Here is a 26,228-nt window from a genome sequence, read left to right on the forward strand (position 1 = left end):
AGGAAGTGTAAGCAAGGCGGTTCACCTAACCCCTTGCCCACAAGCCTGTCCTAGCAAGAACTGCATGTGTCGTGTATGTGATGTGATGGCTGCGAATTACAGTATGTGTACTGTGAGCTCCTTGTACAGTAGCTAGACTGGTGTATGGAGTGGCTCCATTGTGTGTGACTCCTGACACACTGTGCATATGCATTACTACTATATGAGCCTCCTTATGCCACAGCTATGGAGCGGCTCCTCTGGGCATGCACCAGAAATCCCATTTATAACCCCTCAGAGCTGGCTGACAGCCACCACAGCACCAACCGTGCTGACACTGACACAAGTTCGTGCTTTAAAAGCACAGTTAGTTTGTAATACAGAGACCTCTCTCTCAAACAGAGTCCACTACCAGTTACCGAAGTCATGAAACCACTATAGTGTACAAGTCTGGTGTCACGCTGGGAGGTGGTTTTCTGGAAGCTGAGGCCTGAGGCTGCGGGAGGAAACGGAGGTGAGGGGCCTGAATGTACGACCTCCGCATCCACGGGTCTTGGTCATTGGCAAAACCTAGTCAAAGGTGCGGAATCTAACCCATGAGATGGTGTTCGCCAGTGACCCCACCAATCAGGATATGGGCTTTAGCTGCACCTCGTAAGCAGGTCGCGGTCCTTTGACTAGGTGATCAAAGCCTGCGGGAAAAAGGAGAGACAAACACTCATGGCCCAAAGGGTCTGTGCCAGTAAGGGGCATGTAGGGACACTGTACTTGAGGTACAAGGAAGTGTGCACTGTGAACACACTCTACCAGGTTGCCGGTTAGAAAGAGTGCACCACGGTGCAATACTGTAACACGTAGGTAGGGACCACAGAGTCCAGTAATGAGGTGGGTAGTGGTACTGGAGCCAGCCAGAGATTATGACGCTGGAGAGGTGGGTACGTATAACTACACTCAGGCTGTGATGGTAAAGCACTGGTGAAATGGATAGTATACTGCACACAGGCGGCGGTGGTAACGCACTGGTGGAATGGAGGTATACTGCACACAGGCGAGGTGGTAACGCACTGATGAGATGAATGATATAGCTGCACACAGGCGAGGTGGTAAAGCACTGGTGAGATGAATGATATAGCTGAACACAGGCTGAGATGGTAAAGCACTGATGAGATGAATGATATAGCTGCTCACAGGCTGAGATGGTAAAGCACTGATGAGATGAATGGTATAGCTGCACACAGGCTGAGATAGTAAAGCACTGATGAGATGAATGATATAGCTGCACACAGGCTGAGATGGTAAAGCACTGATGAGATGAATGGTATAGCTGCACACAGGAATAGATCACTGGAAGCAAGGGAACCTGGAATGAGAGACCACTAGTAACACTAGCAGTGACAATGGTTGTTCAGGCAACTACCTGATACACAGGAGCCGGATATATACCCCTGGAAGCCCACTGATTGGTCCACAGCGTCAGCTGACCGGCCAGACTGTCAGGGAAGGAAGGATAGTCAGAGAAGGAAGTGTCATGGTGGCGCCCATGACAGGAACTCCGATCCCCGCGCAACAGGCCGCCCAAGACACCAGCATCAGGGAGAATGCTCAGCACCTCCCATGTCGCCGCACCAACCGCCCAACTGCCCAGGAAGTCAGAGGAATCCGGCGGGACGGTAAGGGATGGCCGATCCCCGGCTGAACTCTGACAGTACCCCCCCCTTTCAGGGTGGACACCAGACACCCGCCAGGTTTACCAGGAAATCTAATATGGAAGGCTCGAACCATTTGAGGCACGTGAACATCTGTGGCTCTGATCCATGTCCTTTCTTCCGGACCGTACCCTTTCCAGTCAATGAGATATTGGAGGTTGTTAGATTTGGTAAATCGAGAGTCCAAAATCCTCCCTACCTCGAACTCTGTACCTTGAGAAGTTTGCACTTGAGGTAACTTGGGAGCAGAAGTTTGAAAACGATTCAGCACTAGAGGATGCAGCAAAGAAATATGAAAGGTATTGGATATTCTTAGTTGAGGAGGGAGTTCCAACTTATACGCGACTGGGTTGTTGACCTTGAGAACACGGTAAGGACCAATGATGCGTGGGGCTAGCTTCATACTGGGTATTTTCAATCGGATGTTCCTGGAGGATACCCAGACTTTATCTCCAACTCTCAGCAGTGGAACAGCGACATGTCGTCTATCTGCAAATTTTTTGTAGTTCTTGGACGACTGCTTCAGAGAGGAATGAACCCTCTTCCAAACGGTTGCGAAAGACTCCACCAATTCAGAAACTGCAGGGACCTCTACTGTAGGCAAATTTTGAAAATCTGGCACTCGAGGATGTCTCCCAAACACCGTAAAAAAAGGAGCGGCTTTGGAGGAAGTGTGATATTTGAAGTTGTGTGAAAATTCTGCCCAAGGTAATAGATCCAGCCAGTTATCTTGTGAGGAGGAAACGAAGAGTCTTATGAAAGTCTCCAGCTCTTGGTTAACTCTTTCGATTTGCCCATTAGTTTGTGGTTGGTAGGCTGAAGAAAATTTTAACTTGGTTCCACAAGTGCTACATAAGGCTCTCCAAAATTTAGCTACGAATTGAACTCCGCGGTCGGAAATGATCTCTTTAGGAAGTCCATGCAACCTGAATATTTCCTTAACAAAGACTCTTGCCAACTGAGGAGCAGAAGGGAGACCCATCAATGGAATAAAGTGTGTCATCTTAGAAAAGCGATCCACCACTACCCATATGATATTGTATCCTTGGGAGCATGGTAGTTCAGAGATGAAAACCATGGATATATGGGTCCAAGGAGTATTAGGAATGGACAGGGATCGCAGGAGACCTGCTGCCTTCTTGCAGGGAGTCTTATGCTAAGCGCATTTTACACATGAAAGAATAAATTCTCGAATATCCCCTTTCATTATGGGCCACCAATAGGAACGCTGAAGGAACTTGTAAGTCTTGAGGATACCAGAATGGCCAGCAAACAGAGAGCTATGAGCCCAAATTAGTAATTTTCCCCGTAGTTCTGGGGTCACAAAAATTTTCCCTTGGGGAGGAGTCAACATTTGAGTAGAGGCGAAGACTACAGGATCTAAAATTGGTCGGGAACGTTGATGATCCTCTTCCTGAGTGCTGGACAAGAAAAACCGTGACAGGGCGTCAGTTTTTCTGTTTAGACTGCCAGGACGAAAGTGAAGTTTTAAATTAAATCTTGAAAAGAACAAGGACCAACGGGCCTGTCTAGCATTTAGACGGTGAGCCGTTTGGAGGTAGATTACGTTTTTATGATCTGTGATCACGGTAACTGGAAAGTTGGCTCGTTCCAACAAATGCCGCCATTCCATTAAAGCTAACCGCATTGTTAGTAGTTCCTGGTCACCAATTCCGCAGTTCTTTTCGGCAATGGAAAACTTACGAGAAAAATACCCACAGGGATGGTACTTTCCATCACTTGAGATTTGAGACAGTACTGCCCCTACCTTTACTGAAGAAGCATCTACCTCAACTGTGAACGGTTTATCCAATTGAGGTTGGCACAGGATAGGTGCAGTGGAGAACGCTTCTTTTAATTTTTGAAAGGCTTGGATGGCAGTATCTGGCCAGCGAATGGGATTGGCACCCTTCTTTGTGAGATTTGTGATAGGAGACACCAGTGTGGAGAAATTTGGTATAAACCGCCGGTAATAATTTGAAAAACCCAAGAAGCGTTGAGTAACCTTCAAGGATTTTGATAATGGCCAGTCAGAAATGGATTTTAACTTCTCCGGATCCATCCGGAGGGTCCTTCCAGAAATTATGTGCCATAGGAAGGGTACCGAGGTTTGTTCGAAAAAGGCACTTGGATATTTTTCCATAAAGATGATGGTTCCGGAGGCGTGACAAGACTTCGCGGACATGCTGGCGATGATCTTCCAATTTTTGGGAAAAAATTAGAATATCATCCAAATAGACTATAACAAAACTGTAGAGGACATCCCGGAAGATCTCGTTCACATAACCCTGAAATATCGCTGGGGCGTTGCAGAGTCCGAAGGGCATTACGAGATATTCGAAGTGGCCATCTCTGATGTTAAAAGCGGTCTTCCACTCATCTCCAGATTTAATACGTATTAAATTATACGTACCCCACAGATCAAGTTTGGTGAACAAAGAGGCCCTGCGAACTTTATCAAAAAGCTCCGGAATCAGAGGCAGAGGATATAGATTCTTTACAGTAATCTGGTTGAGACCCCGGTAGTCAATACAAGGCCGAAGCCTGCCGTCCTTCTTGCTAACAAAAAACACCCTGCCCCTGCTGGAGGAGGGTCGGATAAACCCCTTAGCTAGATTCTCCTTTATATATGCCGCCATAACAGCGGTTTCAGGAACTGATAATGGGTAGGTTCGACCCCGAGGAGGGTTCTTCCCTGGCAGGAGCTCAATACCAAAGTCCCAGGAACGATGAGGTGGAAGTTTATCCGCGGCCTGTTCGCAAAATACATCGGCAAAATCTTGATAAGCTGCTGGTAGACTGGGAACAGACGAACACTTGGGCTATTCAGATGGGGGGAGGCTTATATTTCCACTGGAGGACACCACGTTAGTGCGGACAGGGAGTACTTGGATGAGACATCCATGGAAACAACTTGGACCCCACGATAAAATCTGCATACTGGACCACTCAAACGTAGGATTGTGCTTTTGTAGCCAGGGGAGGCCTAAAACTAGTTCATAGGCTGAGTCGTGAAGAACAAAAAATTCAATAGTCTCCTGGTGCAGACATCCAATCCGGAGGAACACTGGCAGGGTTTTTGAGGAAATGGATCTCCCTAGCAAGGTCTTGCCATCTACACCAGAGAGCAGTAATCTGTTTGGCAATGGAACCACCGGAATGCCTAGGGTCTGAACCAGTGACTTAGAAATAAAACTGCCGGCAGCCCCAGAATCCACAAGGGCTTTAACCATCCTTGTCCTGGACTGGTAGGAGAGCGACACAGGCAATAAACTGTCATTTATTTTGGAGGAGTCCGAAAAAAACCCCAATTGCATGCTCCCAACATCAATTAGGGTTTCGCGTTTCCCGTCAATACAGGACAATTCCTTAATGTGTGCTCCGGAGCAGCACATACAAGCACAATTTATTTTGAAAACGCTGGTTCCGTTCGGCGGTACTTAACCGGGATCTGTTAATTTGCATCGGCTCCTCACTGCTAGAGAAGGAAGGAAAGGAATGACCTCCCAAGGATGGGCGATCCCAAGGACGATCTCCACGCCCCCTATTTCCCTACCGCTCTCTATGGCGAAGGTCAATTTTTATACAGAGGGATATAACATCTGAGAAGGTGTGAGGTAAATCCCTAGATGCCAATTCATCCTTCATCCTGATAAGCCATGTAGGAAGGCTGCCTTAAGTGCTTCCTCGTTCCATTTTATTTCGGACGCCAGGGTTTGAAATTGTACTACATATTGCCCGACGGACCGGGTACCCTGACGGACATGAAGCAAATCTGAAGAAGCAGAGACAGATCTCCCGAGTTCATCGAAGATCCTTTTGAAAGCTGCCATGAACTCTGCATATCTAGATTTGAGCGTATCTGCTCATTCCCACAAGGGGGAGACCCAATCCAGAGCTGCCCCAGTTAGTAATGAAATTACATAGGCCACCTTAGACCGGGAGTTAGGGAAATTCTGGGGTAGGCATTCGAACTGGATCTAACACTGGTTTATGAAACCACGACATCGTTGAGGAGTACCATCGAACCTCTCGGGAGTAGCCAAGTGCAAACAGGATTTTTGAGGAACGACCCCCGAAGGTAATACAGGAGAAACCGTAGGAGCGACAGAAGGTGGAGCATGAGACATAGCTGCCAGAGTGTTCTGAATAGACAGGAGTTCACCAGATAATTCTTGTAGGTACTGGGCCACATGCTGCTTTGCCACCTCTTGGTTATCCATGCGAGCCGTTAGCTCCTGGAGATTCCCAGTTCCTGGGGAGCCTGTAGCTTCCATTTGGCCTGAACAAACTGTCATGCTGGGAGGCTGTTTTCTGGAAGCTGAGGCCTGAGGCTGCGGGGGGAAATGGAGGCGAGGGGCCTGAATGTACGACCTCCGCATCCACGGGTCTTGGTTGTTGGCGAGACCTAGTCAAAGGTGTGGAATCTAACCCACGAGATGGTGTTCGCCAGTGACCCCACCAATTGGGATATGGGCTTGAGCTGCACCTCGTAAGCAGGTCGCGGTCCTTTGACTAGGTGACCAAAGCCCGCAGGAAAAAGGAGAGACGAACACTCATGGCCCAAAGTGTCAGCAGAGCGGGCGTGTCAGCGGTTTCCTCAGTGCAGGAGTGCTGACAGTGTCGGCTGTGCAGGAATGCCTTCGGTGTGGGAGTAGCGGCAGTGCGGGGTCGATGACGGAGTCCTCAATACGTGGGGCAGTAGTGCAGGGGTGCTGGCAGTGTCCTCAGTGAAGGGTACTGGCGATGTCATCAGTGCGGGGGTGCCAGCGGAGTCTTTAGTGCAGGTTTGCTGGCTGTGTCAGCAGTGCAGGGGTTGCTGATGGTGTCCTCAGTACATGGAATGGCAGTGCTGCGGTGCTGGCAGTGTCCTCAGTGAAGGGTACCGACGATGTCGGCAGTGCGGGGGTACCAGCGGTGTCTTTAGTGCAGGTTTTCTGCTGTGTCGGCAGTGCAGGGGTTGCTGACGGTGTCCTCAGTATGTGGATTGGCAGTGCTGTGGTGCTGGCAGTGTCCTCATTGAAGGGTGCCGGCGATGTTGGCAGTGTGGGGGTGCCAGTGGTGTCCTCAGTGCAGGTTTGCTGACTGTGTCGGCAGTGCAGGGGTGTTCTCAATGCAGGGTGCCGCGCTGTCAGCAGAAAAGGGGTGCCAGCTGTGTCCTCAGTGCAGGTTTGCTGACTGTGTCGGCAGCACAGGGGTGTTCTCAATGCAGGGTGCCGGTGGTGACGGCAGAGTGGGGGGTGCCAGCGGTGTCCTCAGTGCATGTGTGCTGACAGTGTCAGTAGTGCAGGGGTGCCGGTGGTGTCCTCAGTGTGGGAGTGCCAGCAGTGTCGGCAGTGCGGGGGTCACTGATGGTGTCATCGGTATGTGGGGCAGCAGTGCCGGGGTGCCGGCAGTGTCGGCAGCGGTGGTGTCAGCAGTGGGGGATGCTGCCAGTGGGGGTGCTAGCGGTGTCGGCAGTGGGGGGTGCTGATGGTGTCAGGCAGTGGGGGATGGCGGGCGCCAACTTCTTTTGCTTCCTGTGTGACAGATGGCTCTCTCAGCCAATCAACGTTAAGCACGCTCAATACAAAACCTCACAACCCTACAGCAGGATCGCAAGGTTTTGCCTCGGGTGAGGTATCCGGGGCAGGCATTCGGGTGGGTTCGGTTCTCTGAGAACCGAATCCGCTCATCCCTAATTATCTGATAGTTTTAGTTTTTTTACATGGTGCCTGCACTGAACACAGGGCCTGATTCAGAGCCGCTTGTAAGCGGCCGCTCGTTCGCTCCGAGCGATGTTCGCACAACTGCGCATGTGTATGGGTTGTAATACGCATGCGTGAACCAGTCATTGCGGTCAGAAATTGTGTGCTCGCAAAATAGCGAATGCCTGCTAATTTGAGTGACAGAATGAGGCGTTTGTGGGTGGTAACAGGGGAAGGTGCTTGAAAACGGGGAGTGGAGATCTGAACGCAGGTGTGCCAAAAGGTCAAGGTGTTTTAAGGGTGTGCATAATTAACAAATCAGCGTCATCGACCACATCACTTGGTTGTTTCTTAGCCTGAACTGTTCGCATGATTGCGGTAGGAAAATCCTACCACAAGCACTGCGAGCAGTTCAGATGCCTTTCGATGTACTCGATTAATCAAATAAATAGAGGAGATGATGTAGGATGCGAGCAGCCAGGGGGCGTCTTTACAAAATAGCGAGCGCATATTTAGTTCGCTCGCTCAGACATAGAGGCGTCAACAGACCGCAAAGAGTGAGCGTTCAATTTTAATACCCGGCCCCTTTTTCTGAACGAGCGAGCGCAAATAGGCCCGGCTCTGAATCAGGCCCACAGTGCCTCACAGTGCTGCAACCCGCAGCCCTTCACAGTCTGACACAGCCACAGCATTGCTTGCACCCCGCAACGCCTTCACTGACTGTCCTTATTGCTGCACCGCACAGCCCTTCACAGTCTGACACAGTCCATAGTGCTGCACCCCACAGCCCGTCATTGACACAGGGCTTGATTCACTACGGAACGCAACTGCGAATGCAATAGCGATTACGCACGCAGTTCAACTGCGATAGTATGATAATCCATTGAGATTGCAATGCCACCGCTGCACTACATAAGGATGCCCACTTTACCTTACACACATCCATAATGTTTAGCAAGACTGTGAAAACATTGGTGCAATCGAGTACCATCCCAGCCTAATGCACATTTGCGTAGGGCTGCATAGGGCACTGCAGTGGATAATTTGTGCACCCCCTGCAACGGCGTTCAAGTGCCCTGGCACACCTCAGTTCGCCCGACCACTGCCCCTTTACCACCCACAAATAGCACTTCCTGTCAATCACTCTGCGATGGTATGCGTAGTCACTGCAATTGCAGTCCCGAATGCAATGGCTAGTCCTTGCATGTGCACGGTGATGCATACGCATGCGCAGTACATGACAATTGTCCGATTGCGTGTGTATTAGCAACTACGTTCCTTTCTGAATCAGGCCCATAGTCCTTAGTGCTGCACCCATTGCCGAAACTAGACATTTTGATGCCCTGTGACAGAGAGAACATTGGAGCCCTCCCCCAGTGGTATAACTATAAATTTTGCTCCCCCATGCCAAAAAAGTTTCAGGCGCCCCCCCCCCCCCGCCCAAAGATCAAACACACCCAAAGACTACATTTAAGGTGTAAGGTTACATGATACTGCAACGTGCCTTACACATTATGACACACTAAGTAATGCCACTTATAACACAGTGTGCCACACTGGAATGCCCCTTCCAACACATTATGCCACACCGGAGTGCCCCTTACAACACATTATGCCACACAGCAATGCCCCTTACACATCCCACACAATAATGCCACATATAACACATAATGACATACAGTAAAGCACTTATAACAAATTTATGCCATGCTGTAATGCCCCTATTTCACATTATGCCACACTGTATTGCCACAGTCAACAGATTATGCCACATACAACACATTATGCCACACAGTAATGCCCCTAATAGCACATTGTGCACACAGTAATGCCAAATACACATTATGCCAAACAGTAATGCCCATTACATCCCACCCTGACAGATCTACTTCACCAACCCTACTTTCTGCTCCTACCAGTCCATCACCTCAGCTCAAGACAGGTTGCACAGTTTTTATGTCCGTGTAGAACCAGATTATTGGGAACATAGTTTATAACCTGTAAACTGTGTATCAAATTAGTGCCCCTTATACAGTGCCCCCTGTAGTTGTCCCCCAAAATGCAATGCCTCCTATACTAGTGCCCCTTATGCAATGCCCCCTGTAGTAGTGCCCCTTATGCAATGCCCCCTGTAGTAGTGCCCCTTTTGCAATGTCCCCTGTAGTAGTGCCCATTATGCAATGTCCCCTGTAGTAGTGCCCCTTATGCAATGTCCCCTGTAGTAGTGCCCCTTATGCAATGCCCCCTGTAGTAGTGCCCATTATGCAGGGCCCCCTGTAGTAGTGCCCATTATGCAGGGCCCCCTGTAGTAGTGCCCATTAAAGTAATGCCCCCTGTAGTAGTGCCCCTTCTAGTAGTTAGCCCCCTGTAGTGCCCCTTCTAGTAGTTAGCCCCCTGTAGTTAGCCGCCTGTAGTTAGCCCCCTGTAGTTAGCCGCCTGTAGTTAGCCCCCTGTAGTTAGCCGCCTGTAGTTAGCCCCCTGTAGTTAGCCACCTGTAGTTAGCCGCCTGTAGTTAGCGCCCTGTAGTTAACCGCCTGTAGTTAGCCCCCTGTAGTTAGCCCCCTGTAGTTGCTCCCCCCCTCCGCGCGCACACAAACCAACACACACAAAAGAAAAAAACACAAACACTTACCTTTATCCCCGCTCCAGTGCTGCTGCCATCCATACCCCAGCGTCCGCTCCTCGGCACTATGGGAGTGACGTCATTACGTCACTCCCATAGTGCCCTGCGGGACCCGGAAGAAGGAGGGAGCTCCATCCTCCGGCTGCCGCCGGGGGTTTGAATAGGAGCTGGGTGACTGCTGGTAAAACACTCAGCAGGTGCCCGGCAGATGGAAGGTGCTGGGGGTGCGACCTGCACCCTCCGTAGTTACTACTACTACCCCTGTCGCCACCAAGCTACCCAGCGCCTCCAAGCCACCGCGGGGGCTGCGGGGGCAGTAGTTACGCCACTGCCCACCCCCCCATTTTTTAAATAGGGACATAAGATAGTGCACAAGAAAAAGGGCCATGACTTCATGGGGAAGGGCCAAGGAAGAGATAGGGGAGGCCAGGAGATGCTGGGGATTAAAGAAGAGGAAGCTACCAATATGAATGATAGTAAACAGGAAAATTGACGGGTCCAAACAGCGCCCCCTGCCCTACAGTGCCCTGTGCCATGGCACAGGTCGCACTACCCAAGTTACGGCCCTGGCTGCACCCACAGCCATTCACAGTCTGACACAGCCACAGCAGTAGTGCCACAGTAGTTCTTGCACCCTACAGCCCTTCACTGACGCAGTCTTCTTAGTGCTGCAAGCAGCCCAAAGCCCTTTACAGTCTGCCACAGCAGTGTTTAGTGGCACCCACAGCTCTTCTCGGATACTGACTTAGTGCTGCAGCCCAGAGCCCACCCTAACCCTCTTTTGTGTGAAATGGTGCCAGCAATCACGAGGGAGGGACTTTAATCAAATCCAAGACAGGTAAGATCTGACGCCGGGAAGATGATGTTTTGCCTTGTTTTGGATTCCGAGTCTGGCAGGAAAACCCAAACCCGGTCTCGGAAGTACTCGGATATGCAAAATTTGGGTGGGTTTGGTACCTAAATGTACAGTAGTATTGTGTAATTGTACAGTAGTATTGTGTAATTGTTGAAAAATATATTAATATATTGTTGAATAATATATTAATATACAGTCAGATATTGGAACATTGACAGAATTTTCATATTTTGGCCTCTATTCACCACCACAATGGCTTTGAAAGGAAACAAACAAGATGTGATTTAACTGCAGACTTTCAGATTTAATTTGAGGGTAATTACATCCAAATCAGGTGAACGGTGTAGGAATTACAATGGTTTCTATATGTGCCTCCCACTTTTTAAGGGGCCAAAAGTAATGGGACAAACTAAACAATCCTAAATCTAACTTTCACTTTTTAATACTTTGTTGAAAATCCTTTGCAGGCAATTACAGCCCGAAGTCTGGAATGCATAGACATCACCAGATGCTGGGTTTCACCCCTGGTGATGCTCTGCCAGGCCTCTACTGCAAATGTCTTCAGTTCCAACTTATTCTTGGGGCATTTTCCTTTCCATTTTGTCTTCATCAAGTGAAATGCATGCTCAATCAGATTCAAGTCAGGGGATTGACTTGGCCATTGCATAACATTCCACTTTTTAGCCTTAAAAAACTCCTTGGTTGCTTATGCAGTATGCTTCGGGTCATTGTCCATCTGCACTGTGAAGCGCCGTCCAATGAGTTCTGAAGTATTTGACTGAATATGAGCATATAATATTGCCCGAAACACTTCAAAATTCATTCTGCTGCTTTTGTCAGCAGTCACATCATCAATAAATACAAGGGAACCAGTTCCATTGGCAGCCATACATGCCCACGCCATGACACTACCACCACCATGCTTCAATGATGAGGTGGTATGTTTTGGATCATGAGCAGTTCCTTTCCTTCTCTTCTCTTCCAATCACTCTGGTACAAGTTGATCTTTGTCTCATCTGTCCATAGGATATTGTTCCAGAACTGTAATGGCTTTTTTAGATGTTGTTTGGCAAACTCTAATCTGGTCTTCCTGTTTTTGTGGCTCACCAATGGTTTGCATCTTGTGGTGAACCCTCTATATTCACTCTTGTGAAGTCTTCTCTTGATTGTTGACTTTGACACATATACATCTACCTCCTGGAGAGTGTTCTTGATTTGGCCAACTATTGTGAAGAGGTTTTTCTTCACCAGCGAAATAATTCTTTTGTCATCCACCACAGTTGTTTTCCGTCGTCTTCCGGGTCTTTTGGTGTTGCTGAGCTCTCCGGTGCATTCTTTCTTTTAAAGAATGTTCCAAACAGTTGATTTGGCCACACCTAATGTTATTGCTATCTCTCTGATGGGTTTGTTTTGATTTTTCAGCCTAATGATGGCTTGCTTTACTGATAGTGACAGCTCTTTGGATCTCATATTGAGAGTCGACAGCAACTGATTCCAAATGCAAATGTCACACTTAGAATCAACTCCAGACCTTTTACCTGCTTAATTGATAATGAAATAATGAGGGAATAGCTCACACCTGTCCATGAAATAGCTTTTGAGTTGATAGTCCCATTACTTTTGGTCCCTTAAAAAGTAGGAGGCACATATTCAAACCGTTGTAATTCCTACACCGTTCACCCGATTTGGATGTAATTACCCTCAAATTAAATCTGAAAGTCTGCAGTTAAAGCACATCTTGTTTGTTTCATTTCAAAACCATTGTGGTGGTGAATAGAGGCCAAAATCTGAAAATTCTGTCAATGTCCCAATATTTATGGACCTGACTGTATTTTTTGGCCCATACTTACCTACTCTCTGAGAAGGTGTGGGCACTCCCATTTTTTTTGGGTAGTCCCTCACACCCCTCGGAAGAGTGGGCGTATCAACCTCATACAGTGCACTTCCTCGTGAAGTGGTCAGGTTAAGGAGATAATAACAGGAATCACAGCTCTGTAGGGAGGGGGCTAAAATTATGCAAATCGCATTCTTTTGATGCTGTTCCCTCCCCACAGAGCTCCAATTGGCAGCATTTTGCCACAACACAGTTTGGGGCTGATAGATGTAAATAACCTTGCCCCGTCCCCAAAGTGGTCACTTGCATCTATTCTCCAGGCTTCTCCCGGACAGGGGAATTAAAAAGTAGGCAAGTATGCTTTGGCCCCATGATTTTTTTTAAAATGTTTTCCCTACTAATATTTTCTGTATTGCTTTGATAATAATACTTGTATTATGTTGCCGAATTGCCATTGTAATGGTGTACAAATCACCCTCATTGCAGCCAGATCTAACCCCAGACTCGCACAGAACAAAAATGTGTGAGTCCGGCGGGACATCTAGTGCGGCATATAACCGCACTTACTCGCACCTCATGTAATTTGCTCCTAAATGGATCGAGACCTTAGTGTTTGCTGTCTTCATTTTCACCTCTTTTTGTCTATCACCACAAATGCCTCTCTTAAATGTCTACTTCATAAGCGGATTGTAAACCGCCACATCGTATGTGGTTTTCAGAGCCAAACTGGCCTGATTTAGTAACTGCCAATTTGAAGTCTGAAATCTCAAATGGAATTTAGTATGTGGTGTTTTGTAAAATCCCAAACTTCCTTTGAATTACCACAAACCACATGCGGCAAATCAAAACACATTTCTGTTACATACAATATCAGCTCTGAACACATGCATAATTATGACCACAGCACATTGCTGTGGATAGGAGATCACAGTTGCATAGGAGTTTTGAAGCTATTTGTTAATTAAGTATTTCTGAAAGCTGTTAACACATGATTAATTGAAAGTATCGCTAGAATGTAAGAGAGAGCACATCTACACCTACCTCCCCCTACCCCTCCACTTTCTCATCCTGTATGGGTCCCGCAAGTTGCTGTCCTTGGTCCCCTTCTCTTATTTCTCTACATGTCTTCCATCTACAAGCTTTTAAGCTCCTTTGAACTTTGCTACCACCTCTATACCGACGACACCCAAATATACTTCACTTCCCCAGACCTCTCTCCCTCTGTCCTCCCATGTCACATCCTGTCTGTCAGCCATCTCTTCTTGAATAGTGCAATGCTTCTTGAAACTTAATGGCCTCCTCTACTCCCACCCTTACCTTAGCCATTGACAATGTCTCACTCTCCTCCATTTCCAAAGTCCAACATCTAGGTGTCACCCTTTTGTTTGCCTTCCACATCTAATCTTTTTCACAAACCTGCCAGTTCCATCTATATTTCCAGAATAAGGCCCTTCCTTACCCTGGATGCTACTAAAACGCTGTTATCATTTTCCGCCTTGATTATTGCAATCTGCTCCATTCTGGTCTTCCTAGCTCCTGTCTCATCCCTCTCCAGTTTATCTTCCTCTTTGCTCCCAGCCTCATTTTCCTCTTTTGTCCCTCTACCTCTGCTGTCCCTCTCTGCTAGTTACACTACTAGCTTCCTATACCATACAGAATTAAATTCCAACTCCTCCCTCTCACCTACACAGATCTCAAGCTCACAGCTCTTTCTTACATCTCATTTTTTCACGCACTCCCTCCTTTGCTAATGATGATCTTTATTATTAGAGATGTGTGTATTATATTATTTATATATGACCTGGTATATTGATTCTGTTATTGAATGCTGTTCAGGTTTGGACTGGATGCTGGGGATTCAGTGAAATCCGTGGTGTGCCCCATTGATTTGTAGACATGTCCTCTATCATGTGAGGGTGTGGCCTACAGTGCCGTTCATATGGCAGGCTGTAGTGCATCTGCCTGCCGGGCAGTCATCAAGTCTGTGACTGATCCAGCCGGCAGCTACATGCAGGGGAATGGATCACACTGCAGTCAGACTCAGCACTGCTTTGCACTTCTGGGTAATAAATCCCAGTAGTCTCTGCAGTGGGATCAGAGGAGCATGTGCTGTGCTCTGATTGGATGAGCCCATCACATGCTCCTCTGACCTTGAGTTTAGCAGCAGCACAGCCTCATTGGTGTGACTCATTGTGAGGCTGTGACTGCTGCTCTGATGGCTGCCTGAGGATGCTGCTGGTGAGTACACTATGTGAGCACTACAAGTGGCATAATGTGTGGGGACTACAGTGTAGCATAATGTGTTGGCATTAGAGGTGGCATAAAGTGTGGGCACTACAGTGTGGCATAATGTGTAGGCACTATAGTGTAGCATAATGTGTGGACACTACAGGTGACATAATGTGTGGGCACTACAGTGTAGCATAATGTGTGGGCACTACAGGTGGCATAATGTGTGGGCACTACAGTGTGACATAATGTGGGGGTCAGTATAGTGCGGCATAATGTGTGGGCACTACAGGTGGCATAATATGTGGGCACTACAGTGGTATAATGTGTGGGCACTTCAGGTGGCATAATGTGTGAGCACTACAGGTGGCATAATGCATGGGCACTACAGTGGTATAATGTGTGGGCACTACAGGTGGCATAATGTGTGGGCACTACAGTGGTATAAGTGTGGATACTACAGTGGTATAAGTGTGGATACTACAGTGGTATAATGTTTGGGCACTAGAATTGGACATAAAGTGTGGCCACTACTGGTGGCATTATCTGTTGGTACTACAGGTGGCATAATCTGTGGATACTACAGTGTGGCATAATGTTTGGGTACTACAATTTGACATAAAGTGTGGGCACTACTGGTGGCATAATCTGTGGATACTACAGTATGGCATAATTGGGGGGGTCTACAGTGTGGTATAATGTGGGGTGCACTACAGTGTGGCATAATTTGTGGGAACTACAGATGGCATAATGTGTGGGCACTACAATGGTATAATGTGTGGGTTCTACAGTATGACATAATGTGTGAACACAACAGTGTGACATAATGTGTAGGCACTACAGTGTGGTATAATGTGGATGCACTACTGTTTGGCATAATGTGTGGGCACTACAGTGTGACATAATGTGGGGGGTACTACAGTGTGGCATAATATAGGAGGCACTATAGTGTGGTTATCAGGACTGCGACTATTTCAGTACATAAAGATAGACTACTTTGGCCAAAGTTCCATTGTAGTCATTGGAGGAGCTATCCTGCTTGCTGGCATGCTTTTCATTCAGGGGATAGAGTGTTAAAGTGATCATCTGTTTCCCAGGTGTCATCAGGTTGTGGGTTTCCTAGATTTCTCATTATTTCAAACCTGATTCCATTTGGCTCACATGTTCTGAAACTTCCTATTGATCACAGACCTCTAGTATAAAGCCTGTTACTAACTGTGTCTCAGTGTCAGTGCAATGTTGCTTTCAGGACTTTTCTTGGACTCCTGCAAGATCCCCGCTGTGTCTGTGGATTGCTGTGGACTTGTATTCCAGATGAACTTCTGATGTCAGTTACCCGCTGCACTACAGGGCCCAGCATTCCAACTGCCTAAGTATTGCTTATTGCTCCATCATTGCAGTTTCACCATTTACTACACTATTTACCTTTGCCTGTTGTCTTTCTGTTCCTGTGGATATTGAACTCATCCTTGTCACAGTTGTCAACTGCACCATTACAGTGTCATCTCTGCATCACAGGGCTCAACCCCACTCCGAACCCTAGCCACACCACAGGGCTCAACCCTGCTACAAGCTTCTCCGCATCACGGGGCTCAACCCCGCTCCGAACCCTAGCCACACCACAGGGCCCAACCCTGCTACAATCTTCTCCGCATTACGGGGCTCAACCCCGCTACAATCTTCTCCACATCACGGGGCTCAACCCCGCTACAATCTTCTCCATATCACGGGGCTCAACCCCGCTACAATCTTCTCCGCATCATGGGGCTCAACCCAGCTACAATCTTCTCTGCACCACGGGGCTCAACCCCGCTACAATCTTCTCTGCATCACAGGGCTCAACCCCACTCCAAACTCTAGCCATGCCGCAGGGCTCAACCCTGTCCTGGAGTCTCATCGCCTTCCAGGGCTTAACCCTGCTCCGACTTCACTACCCCGCAAGGCTCAAGTTTGCTCCATCTCTCACTGCATCACAGGGCTCGGCCCTGTCCCAGAACTATATCATTCTGCAGGGTCTGCTCTGCTCCAGATTTCCATTACTACAGGGTTCTACCCTGGCAAAGGTCCTCAGTGTCATCCTGAGGTATTGGCCTCATTCTGGACTCGGGGTTCCCTACCACATTAGTTCTTATATGTTAAAGACTGCATATATATATTTGGGGTTTTCCTCCTATACTTACTATTACATATGTGAACCTCTGTGTGCTGTTTGAGACTTTATTTGAGACCTTGCTGATTATCTTTCTTTTGTGAATAAATTCTATTTTACTTTTATCCTGTGCTACTGAGTTTTATGGAAAGGTCATTCCTAAGACCACCCCAGTTTATTGTGCCTAGTAGGCCTGCCTCCCTCCAGGAGTCTCAAGTGTCAGCAGCCGTGACAGTGGTATAATATGGATGGCACTACAGTGTGGCATAATATGGATGGCACTACAGTGTTGCATAATGTTGGTACATGTGTAGTGGTCTCATTTACCCACACCTGACCAGCATTGCAAGGGTTACTGGGTGGCTTACCACTACCTACCTGAACTTCCCTCAGATCCCTCTTTCCAAACACTACTCTGCACTATCTCCCTGACCCCTCCATACTCACCACTACCTATCTGCACTAGCCTATCTCTGATTTTCATTCTAAGATGCCGTGAGTGCCGGGATGCAGTCAGGAAGCCGACGGTCGAAATGCTGACCACCAGCTTTGCAACTGTCTAATCCCAGTAGGGGGACTAATAACAAGCATCGAAATCCAGATGCCTGTCATTTTACCTATGCCGGGAGCCCGATGTCCGGCATACCAAACAAAGGTAAGCCGGGTGGTGGGCGCGGACATCCGCAGGAGGGGGAGGGTTAGGTTAGAGGCTTCCGATCCCATGAGTGCCACCCTTTTATTGGGTTTCCAGACCAAGGACGGATTTATATATATAGATATACCCCCTCCAGTGACTGGCCACACCCCTTTGTGGGCCTCTATTATTGCGTTCCCCTGTAGGCCTTTCATGGTCCAGTCCGCCACTGATGCTGTCTCACCTCTTCTCTCATCACCCACTTCCTATTTTCACATTCAAGATCTCTCCCAGACTGCTCCTGACCTCTTGAATGCCCACTCTCTTTCCATTTTTCCTTCATCCAGACTCCCAGATTGTTGCTTTAAAAGCAATTAATATTACACCCTAGTATTATAGACAACAAATACTCATTCTTAATGAAATTGCACAACACTGGCAAAAATGGGCAATGTCTACTTCACAAGGCTAAATATTTCAATAGTTTGTTGAGCCAAGTGGCATTCCACCATTGCAGATGTCGAATTTAGGATTCTTCTTATACTTCGCTACATGATTTGATTGAACTACAGTAAATCCAATTAAATTATCACTTGACTTTGCACAACTTCAACTTATTTACTTGACACTTTGATTTTTTGTGCATACACTCACAAAACACCAAAGCTTGGTTTGACCACATTTGCAGCTGGGACCTAGCTAGAGTATAGCTTATGGATATCTAATTGTGCTAAGTTCTAAAAAACAAATATTATTTGTATTAGATGTGTGGTTCAGTTTTCCTGCAATATGAACACACCCGACCTTAGGGTTTCAGAGTAGAATTGAGACGCAGTTTGGAATTACTTTGGGGTTCATAGTCAAACCAAGTCCTGGCTCGGGTCTAATGTCAGTTCGGAACTCAGATTTAAAAACCAAACTTGGGTTTTGGATTGCATGTAAACAGGTCCAAATAACATGTTTTATTATTTTTGAACAATAATGTTCTATTCTTGTGTTTCAACATTTCTTCAGTACATTATATAGTATTTTTATTTTAAACACTTTGATAAAAGAACCGGTTTAATTAATGGTTTAGGAGCTAGATACAGTACAAAATATGATATTTTTAAACCACTACTCATTCTTTGGGATATTATAGATTTATTATTTTCAATTTAGCAACCAATGTATTTTCAGATAAAATATATACAAAAATCATTCTCACCTTTCAATTTTACATTTGCAGAATATTTTTGTTGAACTGTTTAAAGGGATGTTAGACCCTAACTGAGTCTTCAAACTTTGTATTTAGAAAAACCTAGACATTAATCATGGTTCCAATTATCTACTCATTCCCAGATCCTTAATAAACCACACATGCATTTACACCAAACGACTAAAAAATTCAAAATTTAGGCTGCTATAAGAGACTGTTATAAGAGAAAAGAAAATGTAAAGACTGTTGAGCAATTTTTACATCCCCTAGACATACATGGGATTAATCAATAAACACATCAGTCACTTTTCTCTTTAAAAGATGTGCTAATATTACTGTTATAATGCGATCCCTGAGGTAGCCCATTAATAGGTGAAATGCGTTGGATAACTTTCAATCTGAGCAGTCTCAGACCCCATTCTGGAAGAGGAGGCAACTGCTGTGTTCTAAAGCATGCCACAGAGAGCCATGCACTAGCTGCAAGATGGAAAGGAAGAGAACATTATAGATCATTAGTGGTACTGGACTACATTTATTTGTGTGGGGAAGACACCGCTGCACAGCCAAGGAAAAACATCCCAAAAGTAACTTATAATGTAGAGGAGGGTTGTCATACCTGGTTCTGGAGGTGGGTTGTGAGTCTGTCAGAACTTGATGTCTGTGTGGCACGTCTTGAAGGACCAGTAAGCTAATTGCAGATCACAGCATCATCTGCCACCTGACCTCACAGTGACCATTTTATGGCATCCACAAGCCCCACAGTCAGTTCACGTACAACTATGGAGGGACATAACAAAACATCTGGCGCTGAACCAATTAGTGTAATTAAATCTGAAAGTCTGAAGCTTAAGAGAGAGGGAATTACTCTCCCTTAATTAGACCAAATGAATAAAGACCAATAAAAAGTGCTGAATGTTAGAATATTAAGATCATTATTTATTAAACTATATATTTATTTTAATTACAATAAATCACTGGTAGGCAATTAAAAATATCACATAATGCACAGGAAAGCACCACAGTAATAAAGCACTGTTATTTAGTAACAGTCACTGGTTATTATAGCTGAACTGTTGTTTAGTAGCAGTTATTGGTTGATGTGATAGTAATCAATAGCGCTTATTAGCAATTGTTAAAAATTATACTGACATCCCTTTGTAATTGGTCAATAGTTTTTACTTATAGCTCCGTATAAAATCCATTCCTTGCCAGATAATGTATAAAATACAGACCTATGGGTAAAAGTAACCAGTGGTGAGAGTCCTCTGTATGTTGTTTAGAAAGGCAAATGTCCTCCCAGCTGCTGGTAGCACTCCTATGTTGCAGCTTTTTTCCAGAGGATAAATAGGTAAATGCTAAACATCACCTATATTCATAACATTAGTCATCCACCTGGTAAATGGCAATGGTTGTGGTCTTAACTCGTTTCCCTGCCTATAATATCATCAGTTGCTTCATCAGAAAGTGACGATATTATAGGCGGAGAAATGCCTGAGTCCCTGGAATAAGACAGAAGATGCCGCTGCAAATCCAAAGAAATTTAATGCAATGGGAACAAAGATCCGGTCAATATGAGTATGCAGCAGGCCTCATGGAGAGCAGTGGGAAGCTGAAGAGCTACTGTATATGAAGCTCCCTGATGCTGCCTCTTCTACTAGATAGGATGCCTTGGGTCACCGCAACCTTTCTCTAGGCCTCCCCAAAACAACAGGGATATCGGACACTAGGCCTGGCGCACATATTGTAAAGTTTGGGAATTAGTAAAACTAGTAAAATTAATGTAGCACATGGGCTGCCTGATGCTTGAGGGGTTACCCGGTCCCCATGCCTAGATGTAAAACCCAGTTTTCCTGCCAAAATATAATAGACAGTCCTACCTCCAAAAAATCAAGGGTAGTTTTCCTGCCAAAATGTAAGACAGTTCCTTACCTAAAGTAAAGCTTTCTCAGTCATTTATTTCCATTTGTATAGGGCACGCGATCCAAATCTCGAACAGAAACCGTCTGGCATTGGAACAGGGGAGCTATGAGTAATTGGAAATATGTGATCCAATTCCAACCCAATACATCTATCTAGATCTGCCAACCTACCTGACTTTGGCAGGATAGTTCAACTTTTTGGGCAATGTCCGCTGTTACAATCACAGGCCACATGGACGGGCAGTGATTAAAGGTTAGGAGGTCTCACTCCTGCTGTTATTCATTTGATTGGATTGTATTTAATGTGCATTAGAGTGGAAACAAAACAGTAGAGAGAGAAAGAGAGACTGTGCATGCATCCAAGGCACACTTTCCTGGTCAGTGCCTCCCAAATGTTTGGAAATATATCTATACAATTCTAAATAAGTGGGAAGCAAGTGCTCACCTGCAATTATTGCTTACTACTTGTTTTACTACTCTCAGACTTGGGTCTACTAAATGATTCGTAGACGTCGTGCCGTTTGTGTGGTATAGTAGTAAAATATTGCACTCCCCTGTTTATTGTTTTTCATGTTAACACTAGGTTGGATATAGAGCAGCACTATGTTTCCAGAGATCACCGCTGCAAATATCACCTGAAACAAGGTCCCATCTTTCTGGAGATCTGCAAAAACACTGGGAAAATAGAGCCATTTCCCCAGATATTGGCGCATACACAGTAGACTCTGCAGAACTGTGAGAGAAAGGGGGGACCTGCATGGAACCTGTACATGGGTCCTCCCCCTCTTGATTCACCCCTGTGATAACTGGTCTTTAAGGATGATGTCCATCCATTTTCCAAAGTGTGTCACTTGTGCCTTTATGTTTATCTTGCATCACAGTGAGCAAAGAGAGCTCATATTGACCCAATAGGGTTGCAAACTAAAATCACAGAGTCCGGGGTAACATTGGACTGCAAGAGGGCCAGTTCCGCTGCCGTTTCCGGTGTTTCTACAGTGTTGCAATGGCAACTCGCCCCTGACTAAATTGACCTCTTGTTGCCTTCAGTAGACATGAAGTTCACATGAATGAATGTGACCAAAATACTTTTGTCAAAAGCCAGTGCAACTATAGGTCTAGATTATATTAATAGCTATTAGTCCATGTAAATAATTTCACCCATTTATAATCAAGCTGAGATGGGGCCACAGACAGAAGACTCATTTGCCCCCACCATAACTCACTACTGCTAAGTCACCTTAAGAGAGGCATTAAAACTTTGTACTACCTTTCTCAGCACCCCTAGTTATTACTCTTTTCTGCAACTGAGAAAGTAAGCAATAGTTTCTCTAACTGCCACCTCCTAGATTTTAAAGGGTTGGGTATGGGATGCCGTTGGTCACAATACCGACAGAGGCATCCTGACAGTCAGAATCCTGACCCAACCAGGTAAGTACCCTAACCCTCCCCCTAACCCTTCCCCCTGCAACCTAACTCTAACCCTCCCCCCTGCAGCCTAATCCTAAACCTCCCCCCACAGCCTAACCCACTCCCTCCATATAGTGCCTAACTCTAACCCCTAATCCTACCCCTAATCCTAATACTTATTGTTGGGATGCCAGCGGTTGGGATCCTAGCGCTGGGATTCTGACTGCTGTCGGCATTCTGAGCACCAGCATTCTGACTGCCGTGATGCTAACTACATCCCATTTTAAAGTGTGATGCTCATCTTACATTATGGTAGAACCACTGCTGGTCTTGGCATTTCTTGTCATGTAATATTTTCTTGTTTTGGTTACCAATAAAAGTGCTCTTTTGCACTATTTTTAATTAAATCAAAATAATTATATATGAAATATTGTTAACAATATCAAGGTATCCACTAACACATTCTTAATTTGTTGCCAAGGCCCAAAATATTTGTTGTATTGTAATTTTGGGCTTGTGATGGTTAGGATCAGTTATGGTTTGCTTTGCTTGACTGCAAAATGTGTTTGAAAATGTCTTATTCTTCAGTTTGGCACACACACCACATGAAAGCATTGTGACATATTTAGAACTACTATGCCAAAGTTGCCCTGAGTTACTTAGTAACTCAGTAATGCATAAAGCTGAGTCATTTCTGATGTCACCACTATTGTTGAAGCTCTATGTTGAAAGAAATTGTAAACTATAGTAAACCCGCATATAAATTTGATCATGCCTATGCTGATACAGTACCCTTTTTGAACAAGTAAATTTAAACTTGTTTAGATGTAAAGAGATTTTATTGCTATTGTCCAGGAAAGAAAATGACAACAAATACAAGCAGCAATGTTAAAAGGAGACTTCTCTAAACTATACTTACCACCTTCTACGTTTTCTTTCCACTTCGGTTGAAAGGAGTTACAGTCGATCACTGTGGGGGCGGAGCTACTGTAAATGCTTCTCGTCATTAGGCCCAACCCCTTCATGGCATAACGCAGTAAATTGTAGTCCATGAACAGAGAGCCTGGCCAAGTTGACATGATTCTCTGAGAATTGCATCATCACGCCCCCTGTCCCTTCCATTTTCAATTGGAAGCACCTAAAAATCTGGAAGATAATAACTAAAAAATGTAATAATAATGAATGTAGTGTTTGATCTATGGCCAAAACATTATTAGAGATGTGCGCTGACCCCCCTGTTTAGGTTTTGGTTTTGGATCTGTATCTTTTGAATCTGGATTGGTTTTAACAAAACCGCCCTACTGTGTTTTGTATTTTGTTTTTGGATCTGGATCTGGATTTTTTCTAAAAAAATTGTAAAAACAGCTAAAATCACATAAATGGGCCTGTTTTTGCTCTTACAGTATTATTAAGCTCATTAACATTTATTTCCACTCGTTTCCAGTCAATTTTGACCACCTCACAGCTCACAATATTGATTTTTTCATCTAGTTAAGGGCCAAAAGGTTACATCCAGCTAGCTGGCTGTCACGATTCCTAGGTTTGAATCAAAACTGTGTAATAAATAGAGTTGAGGACTGTGCACAGATGATGGTTGGGTTACCCCTTGAGGATTGAAGAATTGATAGTTGATAATTGATACAGTCACTGACTGAAGGAGGAATTGATAGTTGATAATTGGTGCAGCCACTGGCTGAAGTAAGAATTGATACTTGATAGTTGGCGCAGCCACTGGCTGAAGTAAGAATAATTGAAAGTTGATAATTGGTGCAGCCGCTGGCTGAAGTAAGAGTTGATAGTTGATAGTTGGTGCAGCCACTGGCTGAAGTAAGAATAGTTGATACTTGATAATTGGTGAAGCCACTGTCTGAAGTAAGAATTGACAGTTGATAGTTAAGTGTTGATGCAGCCTCTGGGCTGAGTAGTAGTGGAATACAGAGTTATGATTAGGAACCAGTCCTGCAACAGCCTTGAGGGCTGGAACTCTTGGCAAGTTGCGGGCATTACAGTCTTGAGGGCTGGTGAGGAGTGACGACAGGTGGCCTTTGGGCCGTGAAGCAGGATGCGACCTTTGGACCATGTAGCATCCTTGAAGGCTGAGAACTCTTGGCGGGATGTGGCCTTTGGACAGTGCAGCAGGATGCAGCCTTTGGGCCGTGTAGCCACCTTAAGGGCTGAGAACCCTTGGCTGAATGTCACTGTTGTGCGACTTGTGCCGCTGGGTTGACATAATCAGCAGTCCACTTGATTGTGCACACTTGACGCTGATGTGCGGCTTGTGCCGCCGGGTTGACATAAGCAGCAGCACACTGGATTGCAAACACTGGGTGCAGAGGTGAGGCTTGTGCTGCACTGATGATACAAACGGCAAGTGACAGAAATGCAGACTGTGCCGCCTGGATGACACAGACGGCAGGAGCAAAACAACGCAGACTAGGGAACTGGACACCAGTACCTGAGCAATGCATCAGCAAGGTAGAAAAAGTAGGACACACCAATCCTGTTCCAGCATAGGTGATGTTACCCAGATGGCCACTCCATCAATTTGGTGGTTCAGAATTTTCTTTAAAAAACATGAAAGGGGCATGCAGGAGATGCTGTCTGTGTCCATTACAATTTCTGGACATTCGTAAACCATAAAATTAAAAATGTCAGACAGCAATACTCCAACCAGCACATAATGCAAAGAAAAGAGGTGCAAGATGGAATTGTCCTTGGGCCCTCAAACCCACCCTTATGTTGTATATATGAAACAAGACATTCACAGTTTAACAAACCAATCACTTCAGCAACAGGGACTGCCACTTGTGGATGATATGATTGGTTTGTTTGGACCCCCCACAAAACAAGCTGCCAATGAGCAGTGGACATTGGTGGCAATGATCCAATACACAAACTAGCTTTACAACATAGGTAAGTTCAGATATTGTCATCGTTATCGTCATACCTGTCAGTGTGTGCATCCACCTCTTCTTTAACACAATATTAATTCGTCCCCTCTGGAATCCACCATTACAGACGTTTCTGTATTTTTTTTACTTAATTGCTGGTAAAGGTCTTCCTTGTGGAAATTGTAATTCAATTTGATGAACATTATCTTTTCCACATTTTGGGGAAGTAACCTCCTACACCGATCACTGACAAGGTTCCCGGATGTGCTGAAAACTCTTTCAGAGTACACACTGGAGGGTGGGCAACTTAAGTAAAGCAAAGCCAGTTTGTGTTAGGGACTCCGAATTTCATCTTTTTCCTGCCAGCAAAAAAACAGACTGTCTGACATGCCTATTTGGATGCTATCCCTAAAATAATCATCCACCATTCTCTGAATGGTGACCATATCAGACAAAGTCACGGTAGACATGACACTCATATTAGGCAGTTCTTTCAGCCCAACCAGATATCATTAGGTTTTGGTGACTGATCAGCATCACCACCAGCAGTGGGTCTCTTAGGAAAATTTAATTTTTTCCTGGCACCCGCAGAAACTGAAGGAGGATGCTGCCGTGTCACGTGCCGCTTGAGCTGACAATTTTTTCACCATCAGCTCTTTGCATCTTTTCAGATTTATGTCCATTGGAAAGAAAGACACAAGGTATGACTTAAACCTAGGATCAAGTATGGTCGCCAAAATATAGTTATCTGATTTCAAGAGATTGATGAGTCTGATTAGGGAATGACTTGACTCAAGCCGGCAGTGTCTGAACTAACTTCACATGTGGCAAGTTCAAAGGGTTTGAGAACCTTGCACAACACAGAAATTATTCTCCACTGTGCTAGACTAAGGTGCATTCCCGCTCCTTTCCCTATGTCATAGGCGTAGAATAGCCTTGGATGGCCTTTTTCTGCTCCTCCGTCTGCTGAAGCATATAGAGGGTAGAATTCCACCTAGTTACTACCTCTTACTTCAGCTGATGGCAGGGCAAATTCAACAGTACTTGCTGGTGCTGCAATCTTCGATATGCAGTTGCTGAATGTTGAAAATGTCCAGAAATCTTTTGGGCCACCGA

The sequence above is a fragment of the Taudactylus pleione genome, unplaced genomic scaffold (assembly GCF_031769625.1).
Source record: "Taudactylus pleione unplaced genomic scaffold, aTauple2 ptg000154l, whole genome shotgun sequence".
Classification (NCBI taxonomy): Eukaryota; Metazoa; Chordata; class Amphibia; order Anura; family Myobatrachidae; genus Taudactylus; species Taudactylus pleione.